At 44.8% G+C, this 25,576-nt stretch overlaps 1 protein-coding gene across 1 annotated transcript in view; it reads left to right on the forward strand.

Annotated features, from left to right (window-relative positions):
- Positions 1–915: 915 nt before the first annotated feature.
- The window catches only part of CTTNBP2NL (CTTNBP2 N-terminal like), a 70,460-nt gene continuing 45,799 nt past the window's right edge, over positions 916–25,576 (forward strand). Inside the window, exon 1 of the mRNA XM_066600040.1 lies at positions 916–996. The gene's annotated coding sequence lies outside the window, so the exon portion shown is untranslated. The remainder of the gene's footprint in view (positions 997–25,576) is intronic.

The following is a 25,576-nucleotide window of genomic DNA, read 5'->3' on the forward strand; positions in this document are numbered from 1 at the left end:
TGCATTCTGCAACAGAAACCCGTAGCGTAGACTCGCTGTGGATTTTGAATCCGCAGAATTCTTCAAAAACATAGCAGATTCGTTGTTGAAATTTTCTGCACCATGTAAAGCGGAAATTAGAAATCCCCTCCACATGACTTGTCCTATAAACGCAGCCAAATCTGCTACCTGTGAAGGTGCGGTGAATCACAAGCGGATGGAAGCCGTCCACACGGAATCCGCGCTGAAACAGAACATGCTGCGATTGTCCCTCTGCAAGCAGAAAATCGCAATGTATTTCCGCTCGTGGACATGGAAACGCGATATTCTGTAGCATGTCTATGGGCGCTATCTGCTGAGGAATCTGAAGGCGGACGCCCACAATGGATCCCGCAATGCAAATACACCCGTGTGCAGCGGCCTTATAGGACAACGGGGGCACCACTTATAGGGTCTCCGGGGACAAGACCGTTCATCTGATCACCACTACTCTCATCATTGGCATATTCGCCTGAGACGGAACTGCAGGACGAGGTTTGCAGCAGAACAACTTCTTCTGGGGGCGGGGGTGTTTTTGAAAAGGAGTGTATGTATATAAGGCATGTATGTGTGTGTGTGTGTGTGTATATATATGTGTGTGTGTATATATATGTGTGTGTGTGTGTATGGTATGTGTATATATATATATATATATATATATATATATATATATATATATACACACACACACACACACATATATGTATATATATATATATCCTCCGCGGCCCTCCACCTGCAGGGGAGAAGTTGCAGTGATGTCCCCGGTGTGGCGGCCGGGATGACAGAGGACACACGGGGATGGAGGTGGCCTCTCCCAGTCTCCCTCCCGGCCCAATCACTAGTGGCGGCTGACAGGAGCCAATGGCGGAGCTGTTTACATGGAGCGCGGCCGGAGCTCAGCCCTGACTGTAGGGAGGAGACCTCCGGACTGCGAGTGACTGCGGCCGTCCTGCGCTACAACAAAGGAGGAGAAGTGTGAGTGCTGCTCCGGGGCCCCGCTATTGTGGGGGCCTGGGGGGATTAGCGACCTCGCCGGCGGCTGCGCTCAGGCCACACGGGGGCAGGATGCCCGGGGCACAGTGGGCAGGGGCATCTATACTGGTACCTACTGTGGGAGGATGGGGGCATGTGTGCCAGGGGGAGGCGGGCTGCCTCTCAGGGACTGGTTGTGAGCTGTATGTACTTACTACCACTGATGCTGAATGTCTTCTCAGGGACTGGTATGTGTGTATATATATATATATATATATATATATATATATATATATATATATATATATATATATATATATATAAATATACACACACACTGGTGCTGGATGTGTCCTATCAAGGGATGAGTGTATATATGTGCTGGGTATACATCTATATACTGGTGCTGGATGTCCCCTATGTAGGGACTAGTGTATATATGTGCTGGGTATACATCTATATACTGGTGCTGGATGTGTCCTATCAAGGGATGAGTGTATATATGTGCTGGGTATACATCTATATACTGGTGCTGGATGTCCCCTATGTAGGGACTAGTGTATATATGTGCTGGGTATACATCTATATACTGGTGCTGGATGTCCCCTATGTAGGGACTAGTGTATATATGTGATGGGTATACATCTATATACTGGTGCTGCATGTCTCCTATGTAGGGACTGGTGTATACATTATATATACATACTGGGTATACATCTATATACCGGTGCTGGATGTCTCCTATAAAGGGATGAGTGTATATATGTGCTGGGTATACATCTATATACTGGTGCTGGATGTCTTCTATAAAGGGACGAGTGTATATATGTGCTGGGTATACATCTATATACTGGTGCTGGATGTCTTCTATGTAGGGACTGGTATATATGTGCTGGGTATACATCTATATACTGGTGCTGCATGTCTCCTATGTAGGGACTGATATATATATATGTGCTGGGTATACATCTATATACTGGTGCTGGATGTCTGCTATGTAGGGACTAGTGTATATATGTGATGGGTATACATCTATATACTGGTGCTGGATGTCTCCTATGTAGGGACTAGTGTATATATGTGATGGGTATACATCTATATACTGGTGCTGGATGTCTCCTATGTAGGGACTAGTGTATATATGTGATGGGTATACATCTATATACTGGTGCTGGATGTCTGCTATGTAGGACTGGTATATATGTGCTGGGTATACATCTATATACTGGTGCTGGATGTCTCCTATGTAGGGACTGGTATATATGTGCTGGGTATACATCTATATGCTGGTGCTGCATGTCTCCTATGTAGGGACTGGTATATATGTGCTGGGTATACATCTATATGCTGGTGCTGCATGTCTCCTATGTAGGGACTAGTGTATATATGTGATGGGTATACATCTATATACTGGTGCTGGATGTCCCCTATGAAGGGACTAGTGTATATATGTGCTGGGTATACATCTATATACTGGTGCTGGATGTCCCCTATGTAGGGACTAGTGTATATATGTGATGGGTATACATCTATATACTGGTGCTGAATGTCTCCTATGTAGGGACTAGTGTATATATGTGCTGGGTATACATCTATATACTGGTGCTGGATGTCCCCTATGTAGGGACTAGTGTATATATGTGCTGGGTATACATCTATATACTGGTGCTGGATGTCTCCTATGTAGGGACTAGTGTATATATGTGCTGGGTATACATCTATATACTGGTGCTGGATGTCCCCTATGTAGGGACTAGTGTATATATGTGCTGGGTATACGTCTATATACTGGTGCTGGATGTCCCCTATGTAGGGACTAGTGTATATATGTGCTGGGTATACATCTATATACTGGTGCTGAATGTCCCCTATGTAGGTTCTGGTGTATATATGTGCTGGGTATACATCTATATACTGGTGCTGGATGTCTCCTATGTAGGGACTGATATATATATGTGCTGGGTATACATCTATATACTGGTGCTGGATGTCTGCTATGTAGGACTGGTGTATACATTATATATACATTGTCTCCTATGTAGGGACTGGTATATATGTGCTGGGTATACATCTATATACTGGTGCTGGATGTCCCCTATGTAGGTTCTGGTGTATATATGTGCTGGGTATACATCTATATACTGGTGCTGGATGTCTCCTATGTAGGGACTGGTATATATGTGCTGGGTATACATCTATATGCTGGTGCTGCATGTCTCCTATGTAGGGACTAGTGTATATATGTGATGGGTATACATCTATATACTGGTGCTGGATGTCCCCTATGTAGGGACTAGTGTATATATGTGCTGGGTATACATCTATATACTGGTGCTGGATGTCCCCTATGTAGGGACTAGTGTATATATGTGCTGGGTATACATCTATATACTGGTGCTGGATGTCTCCTATGTAGGGACTGGTATATATGTGCTGGGTATACATCTATATGCTGGTGCTGCATGTCTCCTATGTAGGGACTAGTGTATATATGTGATGGGTATACATCTATATACTGGTGCTGGATGTCCCCTATGTAGGGACTAGTGTATATATGTGCTGGGTATACATCTATATACTGGTGCTGGATGTCCCCTATGTAGGGACTAGTGTATATATGTGCTGGGTATACGTCTATATACTGGTGCTGGATGTCCCCTATGTAGGGACTAGTGTATATATGTGCTGGGTATACGTCTATATACTGGTGCTGGATGTCCCCTATGTAGGGACTAGTGTATATATGTGCTGGGTATACATCTATATACTGGTGCTGGATGTCCCCTATGTAGGGACTGGTGTATATATGTGCTGGGTATACATCTATATCCTGGTGCTGGATGTTTCCTATGTAGGGACTAGTGTATATATGTGCTGGGTATACATCTATATACTGGTGCTGAATGTCCCCTATGTAGGTTCTGGTGTATATATGTGCTGGGTATACATCTATATACTGGTGCTGGATGTTTCCTATGTAGGGACTAGTGTATATATGTGCTGGGTATACATCTATATACTGGTGCTGAATGTCCCCTATGTAGGTTCTGGTGTATATATGTGCTGGGTATACATCTATATACTGGTGCTGGATGTCTCCTATGTAGGGACTAGTGTATATACGTGCTGGGTATACATCTATATACTGGTGCTGCATGTCTCCTATGTAGGGACTAGTGTATATATGTGCTGGGTATACATCTATATACTGGTGCTGGATGTCCCCTATGTAGGGACTAGTGTATATATGTGCTGGGTATACATCTATATACTGGTGCTGGATGTCTCCTATGTAGACCTGGTACATATATACATGTGCTGGTCATACATCTATATGCTGGATGTCTGCTATGTAGGACTGGTGTATACATACTGGGTATACATCTATATACTGGTGCTGGATGTCTCCTATGTAGGGTCTAGTGTATATATGTGCTGGGTATACATCTATATACTGGTGCTGGATGTCTCCTATGTAGGGACTAGTGTATATATTTGCTGGGTATACATCTATTTATTGCTGCTTGGATGTCTCCTATGTAGGTACTAGTGTATATATGCTCTAGGTATACATCTATATACTAGTTGTGGAAGTTTCCTATGTATGTCATAGTGTATATATGTGCTGGGTATACATCTATATACTGGTGCTGAATGTCTGCTTTGTAGGGACTGGTGTGTTTATATGTGCTGGGTATACATCTATATACTAATGCTGGATGTCTCCTATGTAGGGACTGGTATATATGTCCTGGGTATATATGTATTTACTGGTGCTGGATGTCTTCTATGTAGGGACTGGTATATATGTGCTGGGTATACATCTATATACTGGTGCTGGACGTCCCCTATGTAGGGACTGGTACATGTATATGTGCTGGGTATACATCTATATACTGGTGCTGGATGTCCCCTATGTAGGGACTGGTGTATATATGTGTTGGGTATACATCTATATCCTGGTGCTGGATGTTTCCTATGTAGGGACTAGTGTATATATGTGCTGGGTATACATCTATATACTGGTGCTGAATGTCCCCTATGTAGGTTCTGGTGTATATATGTGCTGGGTATACATCTATATACTGCAGCTGGATGTCCCCTATGTAGGGACTGGTACATGTGTATATACGTGCTGGGTATACATCTATATACTGTGGGCCCTGGTGGCATGACTCCTATAGTGTGATCAAATATTGTATTTGTGCAGTTGGATATATACCGCTCTTAGTTGACCGCTGTTGGTTCATATGGTGTGTAACTTGTGAATCTGGCCCCCCAGCAGAGCCTGATATTTCCGGGGCCCCGGTACCACTGGCCTGATATTTCCAGGGCCCTGTACCACTTTTTGCAGCAGTCACTGCCCAGTGCTACAGTCCTGGTTCCTATGATTTCCATTCTCGGAATGCAGGGATGAATATGCCCTATGGAAAGTTGTCTAAAATAAATTGTGTTGCCAATAGCAACCAATCACAGCCCAGCTTTCATTTCTTATACTGCTGAGGTAAATTGAGAACTGTGCTGTGATTGGTTCCGGTGGGCAGCAAACTTTGTCTTTTAGACAACTTTCATAAGAGTGCGGTGCTGACTTACTTTTCTGCGGGCCACCGGGTAGAACAGACTTCATGCCTCACATCATCTATAGCCACCTGAGTGGTGCAGATCTCCCCCCTCTCAATCGGACACACAAGCCTGCACCGAAAATGCTCGCCCGCTGTGTGCCTCATCTATGTGCTCTTCATCTGCATCTTGCACTTCATATAGTGGTGTTTGTACCTGCCCCTGTTTATACTCCTATTAGTATGGTCGCTGGCAGAGAGACCACTTGGGGCACTGTTGCTGAAAATGCTGCCAGTTAAATTCAATGGGCGACGCAGGGCCAAAAACACTTGTGTGAGCAGCCCCATTGAAATGAATGGGAGCGTTGTACAACGTTTAGCGCTAAAAGCAGCGCTAAACGCTGCACGAAAAATTTGGTGTGTTTTTTGGAATGTCTAGAACGAATTAATTGGATTTACATTGATTCCTATGGAAATAATTGCCTCGTGTGCTGACTTAATTATACCGACTTCCAGATAAAGGAAGTTAATAGATAAAAAAAATAGTTAACACCATTAAGAAATAAAAGGCAGAATTGCTGGTTTTCCAATATTTAAATGCATTGCTGGGAATAGGGGGGAAGCAATATGTGCTTTAAGAAAAAACAGCCTCTCGGCTGAAACATCCCCTCTGCCCCCCAGAGCTTGTTCAGTTGTAAACCATTGGTATCAATAGTAGATTGGTAAAGGTCTGCCATTCAGGATCCCGACTGTTCAGCTGTTTACCAGGCTGGTGTGCAATTAACTGATTTCTACAGGAAGCAGAGAGCTCCATTCCCACTGTAGTGGACCAGCGTAGTATTGCAGTCAAAGTTACTACTGAAGTGAATGGGAACTTTACTTGTAATACCAAACCTGGCCACTGCGTTAGGAACGGAGCTGTCTGCTTCCTACAGAAATCATTTTGGTGCGTAAGTGCCCCATTTTGGGGGAGTCGGAAGAAATGTATTAAACAAAAAATAAATATAAACATGCAGCAAATTCTGCATTGAATTTAATGATACCAAATTACCTTTCATAGGAATTTAGGAGAATTTTGACATGTTCCATTTATCTGAGCCCCCTATTAAAAACACTGATAACTAGGATGTGTAGCTGGACTTTGTTTGATCATAATGGTGATGAAAAGGCTGATATTAGATTTACTACCGTGTTTCCCCGATAATAAGCCCTACCCCGGTTTTCGGGGGAGGCTTAAAATATAAGCCCTCCCCTAAAACAAGCCCTAGTTAGCCTGCATTAAAAAAAAAATCGATACTCACCTCGTCCGCGGCATCCTGATGCCTTGTGAAGGTCTCCCCGGCTGCGCTGCGGCAAGCTGCAGTGTCCTCTACGCTGACATCTCAGCTTCTTTCTGGTGATGGGACTTTAAATACCTCGCCTTCAGCACAGCGAGCAATGTGATTGGATCGAGCACAAGCCAATCACAGCCAGCGCTCGATCATTCACTGCCATTCACTGAATGGCTGTGACAGGCTCATTGAGTGCGGGCTGTGATTGGCTGGCGCTCGATCCAATCACAGTGCTCGCTTTGCTGGAGGCCGGGTATTCAAAGCCCCGTCAGCAGGAAAGAAGCTGAGATGTCAGCACGGAGAACCCTGCAGCTTGCTGCAGTGCCGCCGGAGACCATTGGGACGCCGCAGACCAGGTGATTATAGGTGCCCCACCCCCCGGAAATAAGACACAGTGCCTCTTTTGGGGCAAAAATTAATATAAGACAGGGTCTTATTTGGGGGAAAACACGGTATATTAAAATAATATTGCTTAGGACTCATGTTTTTTATGTGAAGAAGTTGGAGGTTAGTCTTGCAGCCCTGTGGCAGACAACTGATCAGTCGGGGTCCTGGACAGCGGACCCCTGTCCAATATACTATGGTTGACCCATCCTGCAGATAAGCCATCAATAGTTTACAACTGGACAGCCACTTAAAATTTGTCTGCAGCAGTTACAAGGTTGTTTACCCATGTGACTTATAGAAGACCCAATAGTGACAACCTGTAAACTCAATATATGTAGGAGGCGGGGGACATGAAGAAAGGGTAAAAAGAAAAAAATGGCCATCCCTTAAAGGGTTGAATAATGGAATAGGGTTGAATAGATTAGTATTAGTTTTGACAGAATATTATATGTTAATAAAACTAATGACAAGTTTATATATGTTAATGTGCCGTCCTCCATGATGAGCTGACTCGTGCAGCTCGCAGTCTGCGGATTGGTGTGGTAGTCTGGAATTTCTTCTGTTACTGTAGTTGAAGGGTTAAACTTTGTACTGGAGAAATACTAGAGTAGCCTTTGGGGCTGTGAGAACACATACGTAACTGACAGTGTTTCCATACAGTAGTAAATGTTCTCCCACGCCATCCTGAGAAAACATGGCCGCCGGCTCCTACAAGTGTGCCTGTGTGTCCAGCGGTGGCCGGCTCCTCGCTGTTCGCTCGCACCTAACATTTTCCAGACAGGCCGGTAAATTAGAATAAAGTTGCGCTATTAATACTTTAGAATAATATTTTCCAGTTTTGTCTCCTCTGCCCCCAGCTCGGGCCGTAGGGCGGACTTAGTCTTCATTCACATGACCCTGTGTTTTTCCTTTTGGAAATGAAATATCACGAAGTCTCGTAGTTTACCGTGGATGTCCATGTGCTGCGCCGCCATCATTCATCTGAGCGATCACTAGTCAAAACTTACACACAAACTTCTTGCCCAGCAGAAATAAAGTGTGCCCCAGCGCTCGGTGGTGGCACAAGTCATCACGTAAAATGGAACGTGCTTCTCCTTTCTGCCCCCCTTCCAAGTCCGCAGTCCAGCTTCAGCACCCCCCGGATAGGCCAAACAACCGCAGCGGGTCATTCAAAAGCGGCTTTATAAAGGGAACGGTGCCACGCGTTTTCAAGGTGGCGCAATAAAATGCTTCCTTTTTTTGTCTTTATCCATCAATTATTTATTCGTCAATATAACCACTCTTGACGGACCCGTTGCGATTGTTTGGCGCCACTTTTGAAGGACCCCTTGCGATTGTTTGGCCTATCCAAAGGATATTGAAACAGGGTTGTGATCTTAGAAGATAGAAACAATTACTGTCCCCTTTTGTGGCACCGCTGAGCGTTGGTGTATATATATTTTCACATCGAGGACCTTGGACTCTGAGGGGCTGATTCCAGTGCCCCCCTGAGTGATGCCCAGGTAGGGTAGGACGTGGGCCGATCGCTGTGTATCGACATTTATATCTGCTACATTGTCCTGGCTTTTAGGTGTGAGGGTGGCTGCTTGCTTAGGGTGCCACCATCGCACCAGCTGAGTACTACTTACATTTCATCTTTGGCATGATTTACTTTTGATTGGCGCACTCTCCAGTTTTTGACCTATTTGTGCCTGGCACGGGGCTTTATCACTAAGGGCTCATTCACACAGCTGTATTTTAGACCAATCCACGGATAGCACCAACCCCATATTACACTATGATGCTATTCACATGGCCAGCTTTTCACACAATGGTCCATGTCCGAAGAATCGCATGAAATATGAGGGGTTCTTTAAGAGGACACTGTCCCGAATGGTCCCACAGTGATAAGATCATGTGGTTGCTATCCGGATGTCATAGAGAGACAAAAAACTGTTGGCTGAGGAGAGCGCTCAGAAGCAATCGGAGGATTAGAATGAGACTAATTTCACACGGGAGAGCGCAAAATTGGGATGTGAAACTTGGCCCGACATCTCGCTTGTGAACATGTGATTTCCCCACGGATGTGAGGCGTTTATATCAAAAACGCCTCGCATCACTTCAGGGAAGTAGGGATCCTCAGGGGCGGGTTTCAGCAAATGTTTCCCATTCTTTTCCATGGGATACCTCACATCGCACTTGTGCGTATCTCGCACGCCATGCAATGTTTTTCCTGGCCTCATTGAAAACACTGGGTGAGACGTTACGAAGGAACACCCTAAGATGGGACATGCCGCGATTGAAAAGAATGGGGTTCATATTCTCGCATCACGTACATCTCGTGCAACTGTCTCGGCCGTGTGAAAGCGGCCTGATTAGGTTCAACTTCTCCTTTTATTTGGTGGCCTAGACAACCAGCATTAAAATACACGTTTTGGGGCGAGACCCCTTCATCAGTTCAGATGAACTGCATACTAAACATAGCCAATGATAGGTGAAGAATAAGGTTGGAGCAGAAGAACAAAGGTTTAGAAAAGGTGGGAAAAAATAAATAAATTCTAGAACACATTAGAGAGACGTACCAAAACAGGAATGTAAGTAAAGTTACGGCTGCAGAATCAAATCTAAACACCATTGGAAGGTAATAAATGATGACAATAAAAAGTATATTGAAGAAAGGCACACAAGACATAAAAGTGCAGTACAAAGAATACACAGAATTATACAGAAGCCAAATCACAGTATAAAATCAGATAAAACTGGTTAAACTGCCAGTGATGTGTAGATGCAAATAAAACCACAATAAAATAAAGCGAGTGCTGGAACGGAACTCCACAAACAAAACGACAACGTAAAAGGTGCATAAAACACAAAATATTCCCAAATGATCCCTATAAAAGTGATCCGATTATACTGGTGGAGCGCACATCAGCGGAAGGAATGGGTGAAGGCTTCTAGTACATTACAAAGTCCAATTGTGTATCCAACAATGTTTCATTGGAACGCCCCAAACAGATGGGGAAAAAGAGGTATATCTCAGAGACTCATATTATTAGACTTGTGTAACTCAATGGAAAATTCTGAAGTATCATCACCGGAGCAGGTATATACTTCATAATGTTATAGTGAGTAGGACGGGCTGTGTGATTGGAGTAGTGGGATCAACAGTAGAATGGGGCAGACGAAAAAAATATAAAGAATAAATAAAAAGTATGAAATATTATAGAATTAGAACAATAGAATAAAAATGAACTTGCCAGACAGGGACCTGATGAACTGAGGGCCGAACTTCCGGGAAAAAATACTGGGATGTCTGAAGAAAGAGTGGAGATGAATGTGAGTGATGCGCACAAAAGGAGGTGGAGAACAAGATTGGGTGGAGATGATGGCAACTGGGCAAGTGGGGAAGACGGCTGTCAGCGACGGGCAGGTGGAAGTGGTGAGCAAGATGGAGGATGGCAAAAAGAGTAGAGGGCGTAAGAAGGAGGTGGGATGTAAGAGAGCTGGTGGAGGATGGAGATCGCTAGAGGGGGAGGTAATGAAGCAGCGTGGTAGCGGTGTTGGATTTATGTTCATTTATTTGGCATCATGATATTTGAATAGAGCATCTGGGATATTGGAGGTCGCAGAGACATTCTAATTGGTACGTAACAAAAAGACCTGATTAGGAATGTTTCCTTAAGACCCTTTAACGCTAATTTCACACGAGCGAGCGCAATATCCAGCCATGAAACTCAGCCCAATATCATGCTCGGGACCGTGCGATGTACCCGCAGATACGAGGCGTTTGTATCACAAACACCTTCCATTACTTCAGTATAGTTGCAATCCTCCGGCGCGGCTGAAAGGATCGGCAGGTGTTTCCCATTGTTTTCAATGGGAATCCTCGTATCAGACTCGCGTGCACCTTGCACGTCGTGCGATGTATTTTGCAGCCCTATTGAAAACAATGGGCGAGGCATTCTGATGGAACACCCCAAGATAAGACATGTGGCTCATGTATATGACCCTGTTCAAAAGAATGTGGTTCATATTTGTGCATCTCAGCCGTGTGAAAGCAGCCTCACGTGGAATGAGTATCGTAGGAAAAAAAACAATCAAACTAGTGAAGATGAATGCTAATCTTTAATGTAAACACAGCTAACGATCGAACCACAAACAATAAATCCTTCACTTTTCGCTCATCATTCATTTTCTGCCGACATAAGAATCATTGTTGGCTTGTTCCGTAATCGTTCGGGTAAAACGGCGATGGTTCAGTTGTTCTCATCACTTATACAGTAAATGTAAACTACTGAACGAGGTCTTGTTTGATCGAGCCAACCATTGTCTGTATACATAGGCAGCTTGAGCGAACTCGGACATTGTTGGCTCGTTCAAACGAGAAATCGGCAGGTCTAAACGAACCTTTGGTCACTGCTCACACACAAATCTATTGGGCAAATACTGCTGCAGCATTTACAATTCTTCCTTCCACACCGGAAGCAACCAACCAGTTTGGGAAAAAGTTGATGGTTCCGTGTTAAGTGGGATTTGACAGATTTTAATTTGCTGGGGCTGAGGACTTTTTTAATGTCCGCCCTTCTAAAGTCGCCTGCAGATGGCCGGGTTGGATCCCGCTGCGAGAATCCTCGCAACGGGATGCGGACCCGTGCCCCTGCACAGCCCTGCGGCTCACCCACTCCCGACTTCTCTCTGCGCTGTGTTCCGGCTGCTGTCCAGCCGGTGTATGCGCAGAGAGGAGCTGGCCCGTCACCACTGACATTTCTGCGAGACCCAAACAGATATAAAACATGCCGCGGTTTGTTTTCCCCTGTGTGTTTTCCCGCGGACAAATGACGACCGTCTGCCTAGGAATGCGTTATCTAAATCCTATGCAGGCCGGCACGGGCTAAATTTCTGCTTGAAATCTCACCACGGAATTTCCGCCCGTGTGCAGGGGGGCTAAAGGTGATCCGTGGTTTAGGCGGAATCTTGTTGGAGAGATGCGGGTCACGTAACGGAACAGGCCAATGCTTTTCTAGTACCGTGTTGGTGCTGGGATTATAAGTAGCAATGAAATTGTGGTTATAATAAACAAGCTCATTGTTGGTGAGGGATTCGCAGCTTTCGGGAAGGCCACATCAACCAGATAACGTGCGTAATAATTCACTTTGAACCTCCTTTATTTAAAATCAAGCTCTGAGCGATAAAATCATTCATAGAATGGTAGAGTTGGAAGGGACGTCCAGGGTCATCGGGTCCAACCGCCTCAATTCATCGTAGTGCAATTGCGTCTGATCTGTTTAAACTAACCGTACGGAATATTCTTACCCGCCCTACAATGTGCGCTCTTAAGGTCTAAAACTATTACCATCCACAGGCGTTTTTGTTACACGTTTTGTAATTGCGGTTCCTCCACTATTAAAAATTGTATAAAAAAAATAAATAAAAAAATCGCCGTACATGTCCAGTGCTTTAGTCATTATCTGGTTAATGTTGGGTTCAGGAGATGATAATTTTAAGCTAAATTGATGTAATTTTTTTAAAATTTTGTCCTGAACTACAACCAATGGTAAAACTGTCCATATAGCTTCAGTAGGTATCAGCCAGACGTTCTTGGCCAGCAGCTACTCCTGCCCCGTACAATGCTCGCTTCGGCCAGGTGTTCATATGCTTTCCATGGGGTTGGTGGAGAAAGCCGTATCGGCGTATCTCCTGGGAAACCAATGGACCTGGTGTTGAAATTCAGCCTGCCCGATCCTTCTTTTCTTAACATCATCCGTCAACAGGGGCGGGCGATTTCTGTTTCTTCTATGGGGGTCTTTAGGCTTGAAGCTTCACTACGGCTTGGCATGTGAGACTCCAGTAGAAAAACATGGAGAAGCAGTGTAATCTAGTACTTATCACACAGATGAGATCTCCGAAGAGCCCGCTTGTTTTCTGTTGACGTCTTTGGCAGTTTTCTTTTCTTAGCCACAAACAACTCAAGTTGGCTCCAAGAGTGACAAAACTGGTTCCTAAAGAATACGGAATCTGATGCCGCATTCACCAATATATCGGATGTTGGAGAAGTTCCAGTTACTCTAATGGAAATTGGGGGATATTTTGCAGAAGGGAATTACTTACGGCGCGTTGACGCGAGTATTTGCGTATTTTGGTCTGTGAATCTCATTTAAAGGGAACCTGCCATCACCTATGAGCACTATAAAGTTATGGTGCTGATAGGCAAGTTCCCAGGAGTCCAGGGACGTAGTCTTTACACTTGCCCATTCCCGCGCCATGACCCCAGAAAGTTAGCATATGGACTCCTCTCTGGAGACTATGCAGGAATGGGGAGTTGGGGGAGTCTCAGGATTTCTAAGTTGATACTTATTTGCTATTTGGTGTATTACAAATCATTGACCATATATAGGACTGTTTCCCCAGTGAATTTCCAGGCAATTCTGGCCATCTGATTGAATCCATATGGCACAGTGCTATATTTAGTCATGAATGGCGTGCTGCCTGTTTGTTCCTTCCATTCCTCGCTGACCCGGAGTCACAGGGCTGAAGTTTCCACTATGTGTACGGAGAATGAATAGGGCATTTCAGGAGTCGAGAGCTTCTGCATCATTCCCAGGTTTATTAGAAAGGGCATATGATATATCGTACTGTAGACCACAGACCTGGGCCAGTAAGTCCACCACCCTACAAGCTCCGCCTCCATTCACATCCTCGTAGAACAGAAACCATGATGCAGTTCCATGACTGATATCGCCGCTACCTGATAAAACTCATTGACTTCTAACAGGTTAGTTGTGGTAAATCGTGCCGTCTATTGTTTTGATGGGAATAAAAATAGTGGTGTGTTTGGCGCAATTCTTTTTGTCGCTAAATCTGCGCCAAATAAATTAATACCTCGAACAGAGATGTGACCGGAGCCCAAGTACATTGCAGCAATAGCACAAATCGCTCTGTTAGTTTGCTACGATGTATCAGGCCAGCTTCATCTAAGAAACTCCTGGCTATTGTGCTGACCCATGTGAATGCACACTAGGGCTGGCTTCACATGGGCGCTTACGTATTTGCGCATGCTGAAGGACTGTGTTTTTATGAAACGAACTATGCTTCTTTTTTTTTTTTTTGTGCGCGTAATGTCACTGTACTTTTTGCGCCCGCAAGCCATGTTCATTTGCACGCAGCATACAAAGACGCATCGATTTGAAATTGGTAATCAGGCATTTGCGCACCCTCATTAACTCCTATTTGGACTTTTAGTGCACAAATATGCAGAAAAAATAGAACATGTTTTTTGGGGGGTTTTTTGCGTGACCGAAACACGCATACAAAATACATTAACGTGAACTAACCCATTGAAATCAATTGGGTCTATTCTCTGCATGTTACATGTGCAAATTTTTGCGTGCGCAAGTACGCCCGTATGAAGCCGGCCTCAGTCTGAAGTCCAGGCAGTTGATTCCCCAGTGAATTGCCTGCATTGGACATAATTGGCATCCACTTCATAGTGCTGAAGAGGACCACTTATGTGCTGGCATGCTGCCTCTGAATGTAAAACGGGTGAGCGATTCACTGACTGCTAACAAATATCTTGAAAATACCCTTGAACTGGAACACAGTGGGCATACGTGTTAAGATTGTGATGGTTCTCAGCAAGAGAAACCAAGCAATCTTGTAGATGAGATACCTTTTAATGACTAACAAAAATACATGATGTTGTTGCAAGCTTTTGGATCTTCTATGGACCCTTCCTCGAGCATAATGAAAATGATCTGGATGGGGCATGTATAAATACAAACGTTCACACATAAGAGGCCACAGAAACTGAAGACTGTATTTAAAACAATACCAGACAAGATGAGCAGAGAGGTAAATACTTAATCAGTCCACTGCTAAAGAATGTGACAGTTTCATGATCTCTACATTGGTGCTAGGATGTGACAGGTCTGTGTGCTATCTCCCCTTCAGACCTGCACATAGGGAAGATGGAACAATACCTCTACAGCACCAACTACTGGGTGGGCGCATTCCTTCAGGAAATATTAAAAAAGAATGGCAATGGGCATAGATTCAGTATAACGTGTTTATTCATTCATATCTCGGTTTACTCAGAGCTGAATAGTCCAGTGGGTGGAGCTATCGGTAATTGACAGCTACCTTTTACATGTACACTCATACACACATAACTGTGTCACTGATAGCTCCGCCCACTGGACTCTTCAGCTCAGAATGTACAGAGATATAAATGTATAAAATATAAGTTATACAGTTGTATGGTGAAAGATTCAGTATAATTTTATACATTTATATCTCAGCTTATTCTGAGCTGAAGAGTCCAGTGGGCGGAGCTATCGGTGACTGACAGTTGTGTATGACTGTTTATACAGGGCTAGCTGTCAATCACTGATATGCTGAATCTTTCCCCAAAGAACTATATATTAATCTGCTCGGCTCTTCCTGCTCTATAACATCATGCCTGCCGACTGGACAACATGTTCCAGCTACAGACAGGTCCCCTTTAATAGTTTCCTGGATGTGAGTTGGACTAAAAGGCATTTCTACTGTAAGTGTAGAGTTGCCAAGGTGTTGGGCGCAGTCTAGAGGCGGCATGACGCACTCGCTACCTTCCAAGCTCTCCTCAGCCCATCTTCTACATTCTTAGGTATCATCGGCACTATTTGGTTGCACATACTCTACAATCCTAAGAGGATAGGTCATGGGAGTGATGCGTGCCAAGGCACTCTGTTCACGTTTATCAGCAGAAGTAAAAATACAACTTGTCTGGGCTTCACTGCAATCCCTTACATGTCACTCTGAAGCCTCAGGTAGGCCAGTGCTGCCAGCAGTGGATATTACCTCTACACTACCGAATGTCGTAGTACATTTATGCTGGATTCCGCAGCAAATACCACCCATAGCATGCTATGGAAAAGTTAATCTTTCAGTTTTCGCTCGCGGATGAAAAATTGCAGCATGCTCCATTTTTGCGTGGATTCTGCGCAAACGGCTACCATTGAAGTCAATGGAGTTTAAAAAAAAAAAATTTAAATCTGTACGGCGCACGTCCGACGGCTGGCCCCACACATCATCCGCAGTACAGAGAAGAGAAAAAGAAGGCAGGTACGTGCGGATGCCGCTGCTGCTAGGGCTGGATTCCACATGCAGAATCCGACCCGCCCGTGTGCATGCAGCCTTAGGTCTATATTACAGTAGCCTAACTGTAATATGAAGATCAGTTTTGAACTTACTTATGACTATAATCTATGTTGTGTTAGTGAATGGCATTATGATTAAAATGAGGGGGATGGAACAATACGTCTTTAGCGCCACCTATTGGATGGCAGAAGTCCTGCAAGATCAATGTCCGACCATTTATTACAGGACTTTGTAACACAGATTGGGAATTGATAAGCATGCCAGAATCCATACACAGACAGCTGTTTCTGGGTTTTTGCCCCTCATCAGTGTGCAGTAGGATTCTGCATAGCATTATAAGTCTCCTCACTCACCTACTAGGTGCTATTCTTAAGGAGTGATGATACCCCTCCCGGCCCATGTCAATTTCTAGTCATTCTTATAAAGACCAGTATAAAGGGCCTGACTAGGAATGCAGAGATAGTGTTCGATCTTCCATATTTGCATATATTACCCAGAGGAGCAGGCATTGCCTTGTACGTCTCCACACTCGCCTTCTAGGTGCTCACCTTAAGGAGGGATGATTATGATCACTAACCATAAGCTACATCTAGGTCACTTAGGAGAATATTTGCACCATTGTCCTTGAACGTCTATTTTCAGGAATCAGTTGAGTATAATATAGGGGTTGAACCCACAGCATTAGGACGACATTACAAAAGTGCTGCTAACATTTGCAATTTAGAGCTAATTTCTGGGCTGCAGCTGGACTTGCAAGTTTAACATTAAATGGTGATTGCTAGCACCCTTAGTAATTACTTGGCTTCTAATTACTGGATTGAACGAGACAGTGCCTAAAGTGACTTTGTTGCCTACTTTTAGCCCTGTATGTTAAAGGGGTTGTCTCGCGAAAGCAAGTGGGGTTAAGTACTTCTGTATGGCTATATTAATGCACTTTGTAATATACATCGTGCATTAAATATGAGCCATACAGAAGTTATTCACTTACCTGCTCCGTTGCTAGCGTCCCCGTCGCCATGGCTCCGTCTAATTTCGGTGTCTTCTTGCTTTTTTAGACGCGCTTGCGCAGATGGGTCTTCTCCCTTCGGCTCGGCTCGGAAGCAGCTGCGATTTGGCCCCACCCCCTTGTACGCGTCATCGCGTAGCTCCGCCCCCGTCACATGTGCCGATTCCAGCCTCCTGATTGGCTGGAATCGGCACATGTGATGGGGACGGAGCTACGCGATGACGCATAAAAGGGGGCGGGACCAAATCGATGCTGCTTCCGAGCCGAAGGGAGAAGACCCATCTGCGCAAGCGCGTCTAAAAAAGCAAGAAGACACCGAAATTAGACGGAGCCATGGAGACGGGGACGCCAGCAACGGAGCAGGTAAGTGAATAACTTCTGTATGGCTCATATTTAATGCACGATGTATATTACAAAGTGCATTAATATGGCCATACAGAAGTATGTAACCCCTCTTGCTTTTGCGAGACAACCCCTTTAAGCTTATGGGCTAAAAGTAGGTAGCCCACTGAGTCTGGGGATGTAAGTCTAGGCCTCCCTCACACAGGTGTTTGCAGACGTCATGTGTTTCTGAAAACATTTTGGCTGCTGAAAATGCAGCCAAGAAAGTTGGGGGGAAAAAATCAATGCTCCCTTAGCAGGTGCCGTCTGGGTCCCTCACGCTGCTCTCCGGCGCTCCTGCAGGCTTCCCATGCACTTGTCAGTGCTGACAGAGCATCTATTGCTCGGGTTGAAAACCGTGCCTACAGCAAGAGATTGCTCTGATTGGCTTAGCTGGTGATAAACCAATCACAGCCATTCAATGAAAGTCTATATTCACATGGGACGGTTGAGATATAGTTAAAACTGCACCTGAAACATGCAATTTTTTTCAGTGACTCGATTGGATTGTGGGTTTTACATATTGTGGGTTTTACCATATTTTTGATGGTTTAACCACACCACATGAGTGCAGCCTAATTCTTCACTTCTCCTTCGGTATCACTATAGACATATTGAGCATTGCTTCTGGGCTTCCAAGCGGATGACTTGGGGGCACCACGCAGCTTATGGATGGAGGGACCTGCAAACAAAAAAAGTATTGTTTGAGAGGAACAGCCCCGTTAATGACTGATGTTCGGCGTGCACAGACTATTCTATATATCCTACAAATACTTCTGGCAGGCCAGGTGTTTTCTGTCTCGCTTCCTCCATGAATCACAGCATTGTGGGTGGAGGTGCGGATGGCTGGTAGGAGTGATGCAAACCCCGTTCCTGCTGTAGTGAAACTCTGAGCTTGAGTCAAAGCCAAGATCAGGGCGGCTGTCACTGGAGAGGATGAGGGTGTGACGTACGGAATGCAGTGCAATCATTGACAGTTGCTGCCCCCACGGCAATGATTATTATTGAGATTTAAACATTTGGAACAGCTTTATGTGGCCGTATGTTTGGGCTGTGTGCTGCCCGTATAATCCATGGACAGCACATGGCGTCATGATACCCTGTTAGGCCATTTAAATGTTTTTACATGGACTGATGGTTCAGTGGAAGAAATCGCAGCATGTCCAATTCTATATTCTCACAGATGACAAGAACACCGTGTCCGATGCAAGTTGCACTCCATTTCCTCAGGCACGACTTGCAGATGGCCATGTGAATCTGGCCTTAGTTGAAGCTTTCCCTCTACTGGTACCTCCTTACAGTTTACTACAGTTACATGGTTCCAGTTATAGGGTCTGTTAAGAGTTTGTCCTACAAAATGACCTTATTCCCTATCCGGTGGATAGAGGATAAGTATTTGGTGGACTGACCACTGGAACCCAACTGTTCACAAGAGTAGGCCTTCCGAGTGTCCACGACTGAATGGAGTAGAGGTCATGAGTGCACACTACCACCCAGTTCATTTTAATGGGACTGTTGGCTGTCTCCAGTAGTCCCATTAAAAGGGGTGGTAGTGCGCATGCATGACCACGGCTCTAGTCATTCTGAGACACTATGGACCCCCACTCTTCGGATCTGTGGGGTTTCCAGCGGTTGACCCCCAACTTATTAGATAATTAAGTTATTTTCTGGGACAATCCCCTTCACAGATCTGCTGTTGGACATCTAATTGTAACATGGTATGTAAGGCAGAAAAAAGACCTGTCTATCCAGTTCGGCTTATTACCCTCCAATGTTGTTCCAGAGGAAGGTAAGAAGAATCCCAGTGAGGTAGAAGCCAATTCCCCCATTTTTAAGGGAAAAAAATCCTTCCTGACTCTAATCTGGCAATCGGAACAATCCCCAGATCACCCACCCTTTTGAAGTAATTGGTGATTATTACATATAAAGGGAAAAAAATACATGTGCATGTTGTAGAAACCACCCCATCCAGATATATAGAATACATGTATGATACATTTCTGTATTACATCCTCCATGTGTGAAGTTATCCGAAATCTCTTCCTTTAGTTGCTGTAGCCTTGGGTTCTGTGAAGCCTATATATAGGCGTATAATATCACAGTAGTGTTGTTAGGATCCCCGGATATATGTGTATAGAGCGGTGACCTCTCCCACACTCTCGGGGATGAGTAGATGTAAGGCCGGGTTCACCTCTGCGGTGGGTCTTTCGGTCTGAGGCACAAAATACCGGAAGAAATAGCAATGGGTGTAGCGCTTTTAATTCTGGTAAAATGCCAGACAGCTGAGCCAAAACCGAACAGACACCATTATAGTCAATAGGGTCCATTCTGCACTGTTTGGTCCCTTCATAAGATGGATCCAAACGAAGCCGGAAAGCGGATCCCCCAACACAGATGTGAGAGCAGCCATATTCCGACAACTAGCGAACTGTAGTTTTCCAAAATGTTGCCTTTAGCTTAAAAGGGAAGCTTTAGTGAGCTACTCATTAACGTGGTATTCCCATTTGAGCAAGTTATCCCCTATTCACAAAATAGGGGATGACTTGCTGATCAGTGTGGTGTGACCAGTAGGATCTCCACAGATCCAGAGATCTCTCCAAGTAGCTCCTAAATTTTGACAGTAGTGGTTGCGCATGCGCACCGCTGCTCCATTAATTTCTATGGGAACTGTTGGAGATTGACGAATTCAAGAGCTTGGCGGTCTCTGACAGTCCAACTGAAGCGAATGGAACGGCTGGAGATTGCCGAGTGCTTGAACTCCACTACCTAAAGCAGATTACATTGAGGAGAGCGCCTCCTCAGTTTTTTAGGGACACTCTTGGAGAGAGATCTCTAGATCGGGGGGCGGCCCCTGTGGTCGGGTCCCTAACAATCGACAAGTGATTCCCTATATTGTGGATAGGGGATAATTTGCCGAAATGGGAATACACCTTTAAGAATATACATAAATATGCTTTTAACATTAACTTCACAGCCAACGCTGGTGAAGAAACCAAGACAATGGTCTTGAGCTTGGTTCACACCAGCCTTGTTCTGTCAGGCTTTGACAGCAGGGAGATCGTAATCTGCAGCGCCATTCCTGCCGTGAAACAAACCCTAAGCCATACAGATCCCATTAAGAGTCAGCGGGGTCTGTTGGAATCGATAGGCCAAGCTCGCACGAACTATCCGGATTCCGCATGCAAGTTCCCGCAGCAGACTCCGGCTGCGACCCCCGACTGGTGACCCCGCATACCTTCTGTTTCTGTACCGCAGATGACTGCGGACACTCGCCGTCGGTCATGCGGAGTACGGATTTCTTTTCTAAATATTTGTATTTCCCATGTCGGCACTAGGCGACGACGTGGGTACCAATGGACTTCAGTGGAGGTCGTCCGCAGCAAAATAGAGAATGCTGCGATTATTTGCTCCGCTCACAAAATACACAATCCATTTCTGCAAGTGTAAAAAAAGAAAAAAAAAAGTTGTTGGCTTTTTTTAAACGTGCCGTTTGCTGCAGAACTGCAATATGGGTGCAAAAAGTAGAGAAAAATTCACCGATGTATGCACAAAAAAAAATTGTTTAGCAAAAATGCTCCGCTCATGCGTGCGCAGATATGCATTGGCTTGTATGAGGGGAGCCTTAAACTTCTTCTCTCTGGGGGGGCGGCTAGCGGTACTCATGTTGTCTTGCTGGATGTCTTTAACAGTGTCGGGTGGCTGCATCTTATCAGGATCGTTCATCTGTATTATTTGTGTTTGTGTTGAAAGACGATGGCTCCGATTTGTGGTCGTCGGACACGCAAGATAATTAGTCTGTTCGTTACGTTAGACCAGAAAATACATTTCCAAGGAAGATTCTTGTTATGGTTTTAATTAGACGCCACTTGCTCACTTGTCATGCAGACGTCCTCTAAGAAAGCCAATATTGCGCTGCTCCTCCAACTGTATCTTAACCCTGACAAGTATAGACGTTGCTTCCCGAAAATCCAAGGAGGAAGGAAGGTGGGACGAAGATCATACAAGGACTCCGGTGGTAGATCGTGTGAACGGGCAAGGCGTCTGTTCTGTATGCGGCACATTTGGTTCCCCGTTGACATCACTATACCCCGGAGGGAGATAACTGCGTATCCTACATCTTGTTGGCTTTGTACGGTGTATGGCTGCTTCCATTGTACACATGGATACGCGGCTTATTTACCTTTTTTATGCCTTTGAGACAGCAGTTGTAACTGATTAAACATTAAACCTTTCCGAGCTCCACAGGGTCAGGAATGTAGCCACGCTAAATCTGTAGCCTCGGGGCTCTTAGGCTCCATTTACAAAAGGCATTTAGTGTTTTGTGTGCTGACAGCAAGCCAGATCTGAAAAAAAGTTAAGTAGCTGAAAATAAGAGGAAGCACAAATCGTGAGCCCTCTGCGCGGTTTCATTTGGATTTCATGTGTATAGACTTGTGCCGTGCCATTTATTCCGGTTTTATACATAATTTCAATATTCTGCTTGTCACAAAGTTTATTGATGGGACAGGTTTAAATTTAGGCCGGGCCCACATGGCCGTAATTCACCGCGTGCCACGCAATGACATGCGTACTTGCTGCATTCTGCCGATCACCATGCACTATCTTGGCGTGTAGTGTGCGTAGTACGCGCCAAGATAGAACAATGCTGCAACTTTATTTACTTTTTTTTTTGCAAGTGTACCCTTAAATTTGTGTGAGCAACAACATGGAAGCAACAAATTATTATGATACGCTCTGACCATATTCTGGTGTGAGCCCAGCCTTAGGCTGATTTCACACGGACAAGCACAATATCGGGGCATGAAGCTCGGCCGGATATTGTTCTTGGGAACATGCAATGCCCCACAGACATCGCGCGTTCCCAGCACTTCAAGGAGCCACCAATCCTTGAGGATCGGCAAGTGTTTTCAATGGGAGACATCGCACTTGCGTCCCAATCAAAAGCAATGGACGAGGCATTCCGAGGAACGACCAAAGATAGGTCACGCCACAATTTTTTTCTTGCGTCTTAAGGGGTTAAAAGGGTTTTCTGGGACTATGTTGATGACCTATTCTCAGGATCGGTCAATAACAGATCCCCACCCAAGCACCTGACCCCTTTAATGATGGCAGTGCTGGTATTCAGGTCCTCCATGATCTGAGATTGATCATCAATAATTTAGGCCCCTTTTAACCCTTTCCAATCCAGTTTCCCTGCCACCCCGCACACTCCCCAGCTCTTATTTATTTTGGGTGGAAAGGCTCATTGTGTATTCCTTGGAATTACTCAACAGAAACACCTAAAAATGACTGTCAATCAACATCGTAGCTCTCTCCTGTGTAGTGTTAGGGCTCCTTCACACAGCCGTAGGCATTTTTATGTGCGCCCGCCGGCGCCGTTAAAACGTGTGAACGGGCCTGTTCAGATGGCCCATGCCTGGCGCATATACGCTGAGGCCGCAATGCCATTGCATAGGGGGAGACAGTTTAGCTCTGCTAAGCCGTCTACCCCTTCCCTCCCCCTCGCCGGCTCACCTCCTCTCTCCTCCCCTCCGGCTGTTTGTAATGGAAGGGGGGGGGGGTGGAGATAAGCACCCGCCCCATCCCCATGTCCACAGCCAGCAGTGGGAGGGGGTGAAGCTTATCTTAGCTGCACCCCACCCCTCCCATTGCAAACAGCCAGAGAGGAGGTGAGTCGGCGAGGGGGAGGGCAGTCTGATAAACTCTCTCCCACCTCCCTTCTCTGGCCTCTGTCATTGGCTCCCATAGGGAGCACTATCTATAGTTCCAGCACTATCTATGCTGCCTAGCGTAAAAGCGCACGGCGCTATATCGTCCCAGCCAGGCACTTGAATATGCCTGTGTGATCTGATGCATTAGAATCCAATGCATGAGGTGGTAGTGTATATTGGCCGACTATGAAAACGGTGGCTGATATACGCTGGTGTAAGCCCTTAGAGACGTGTCAGGCCTCACCCAACAGCAGAGCTACAGAAGGAAATCTCAGTATCGGATGAGGTCTACCACTGGAGTTGAAAGGGTTTATGGGGGTTTACTTAGAGCCTGAGCTGCATATACAGCGGTCCAACAGCTTCACTAGAGAGAAGGGTTTACAGCCTGCTTGTTGGACCTGCTCTGGAGGTACTGAACCTCTACTCTGCTTTTCCTGTTGGATATCTTTCTCCTTTTTTTTTTTTTTTTTGCATTTTGGACATCATTTATTTGGCAAGCCCAGGAATTCGGGATGCTTAGGAACTGATTCCATCTCTGTCGGTTTGTTTTCCTAACCTTATTTGTCGGGTCGTACAAACCTCACTTGGCAAAGTTTTAGATGAGTTCTGCAATTCCTGTAAACTCCATTGTTGTAGGTGTTACATAATGACCCTCCGCGATACAGACACTGCCATGACTGCCCTTTCTTTTCCAGCTATTTGTTGTTAAATGGGTTTTGGGGTAGATCTCAAGTTTATCTGCCAAACGTTATAATTAACATATTATTTATTTACTGCAAGCTGCCAATCCCAATGCACTGTCTGATGTGCAAGACATTGCACATTATAAGTCCTATACCCGTGCAAGACTCGCACAAGAATAGGACCTCTGTCAAATTTTTATTTTTATTTTTTTTAAAACTTTGAAAAGAGTGAAAAATTGCTTGTGCCCGTGAACCAGTTGAAGTGATTGCGTTATTTTCCAGTGCGAGTTCTGTCCATGTAAGGGAGATGGAACAATACCTCTGCATTGCTGCCTTCCAATAGGTGGCGCTGCAGAGGTATTGTTCCTTCTCCCTTATTTGCATATTACCCAGAGGAGCATGAATAGGCCTTTATAAGTCTCCTCACTCACTCACCTTCTAGGTGCTCTCCCTAAGGAGAAAAGCTAGTGTTCTGTCCATATCGCAATCGGACAGTACTTGTGCGTGAATTCACCCGTGTGAGTAAGCTCTCAGGGCTTGAAAGTTGGTTTACACACTGAATTTATTTTTCTTTTAAAAAATTGTTGTTTTTTTTGTAGCCAAAAAAGCAGGAAGTAGATTCAAAAAGGACTTCTCCCGTTTGATGGATCTGCTTTTGGCTTCAAAAACTGCATCAAAAAGTGCAATTTCCAAGAAAAATGCTGTGTAAAATCATCCATAATTATCCTCTTTAATTTGAGAAAAATCTTCTCCATGGATGTGGTCGGAATGTGGTCCTTCTGGGCTATACGTTTTAACCCTTTCCGCCTCATGGCATAGATGGCATGAGCTCAGCCCGTGCCACCTGCAGCAGGAACCTTCTATAACAGTCAGCCAAGGTCCCACTGCAATAAGCCGGGACTGGATATAACTTTGATATCAGCTTGTAAAATGTTAACAGATGGACCACCCACGGTGAGGTCGTCGACCCTCTCTCATTCAATCGAGAAGGGCTGATAGGTTGTCATGGCAATTGGACGCCTGGTTGTGGCCTTCAGGTCTGCTGTGGCTTGTAATATGAACAGATCAAAGAGAATATACTGCAATATAGAAGTACTGCAGTGTATTATTTGAGCGATCATATAATCCCTGGTTCTATGTTCCCACAGGAACATAGAAAAAGGTAAAACAAATTAAAATGTGAATTTTAAGAATTTTTCATAGTGTTTTTGGTGCAAGTTCTTTTATTTTGTAGCCTTAAAAGCATGCCTTTCTGCCTTTATCAAGTCCTATTAAAAAGGCCAATGGGAAGATGTCATTTTCAAAGCATGCATTTTGGGGAAAAAAGACAAATGAAAATGCTGTTTATGTAGACTTCTTCAACAATTTGTTCAAAGTGCTTTTGACTTAAAAAAAAAATGCTGCTAAAAAT

The sequence above is a fragment of the Eleutherodactylus coqui genome, chromosome 4 (assembly GCF_035609145.1).
Source record: "Eleutherodactylus coqui strain aEleCoq1 chromosome 4, aEleCoq1.hap1, whole genome shotgun sequence".
NCBI classification, from domain to species: domain Eukaryota; kingdom Metazoa; phylum Chordata; class Amphibia; order Anura; family Eleutherodactylidae; genus Eleutherodactylus; species Eleutherodactylus coqui.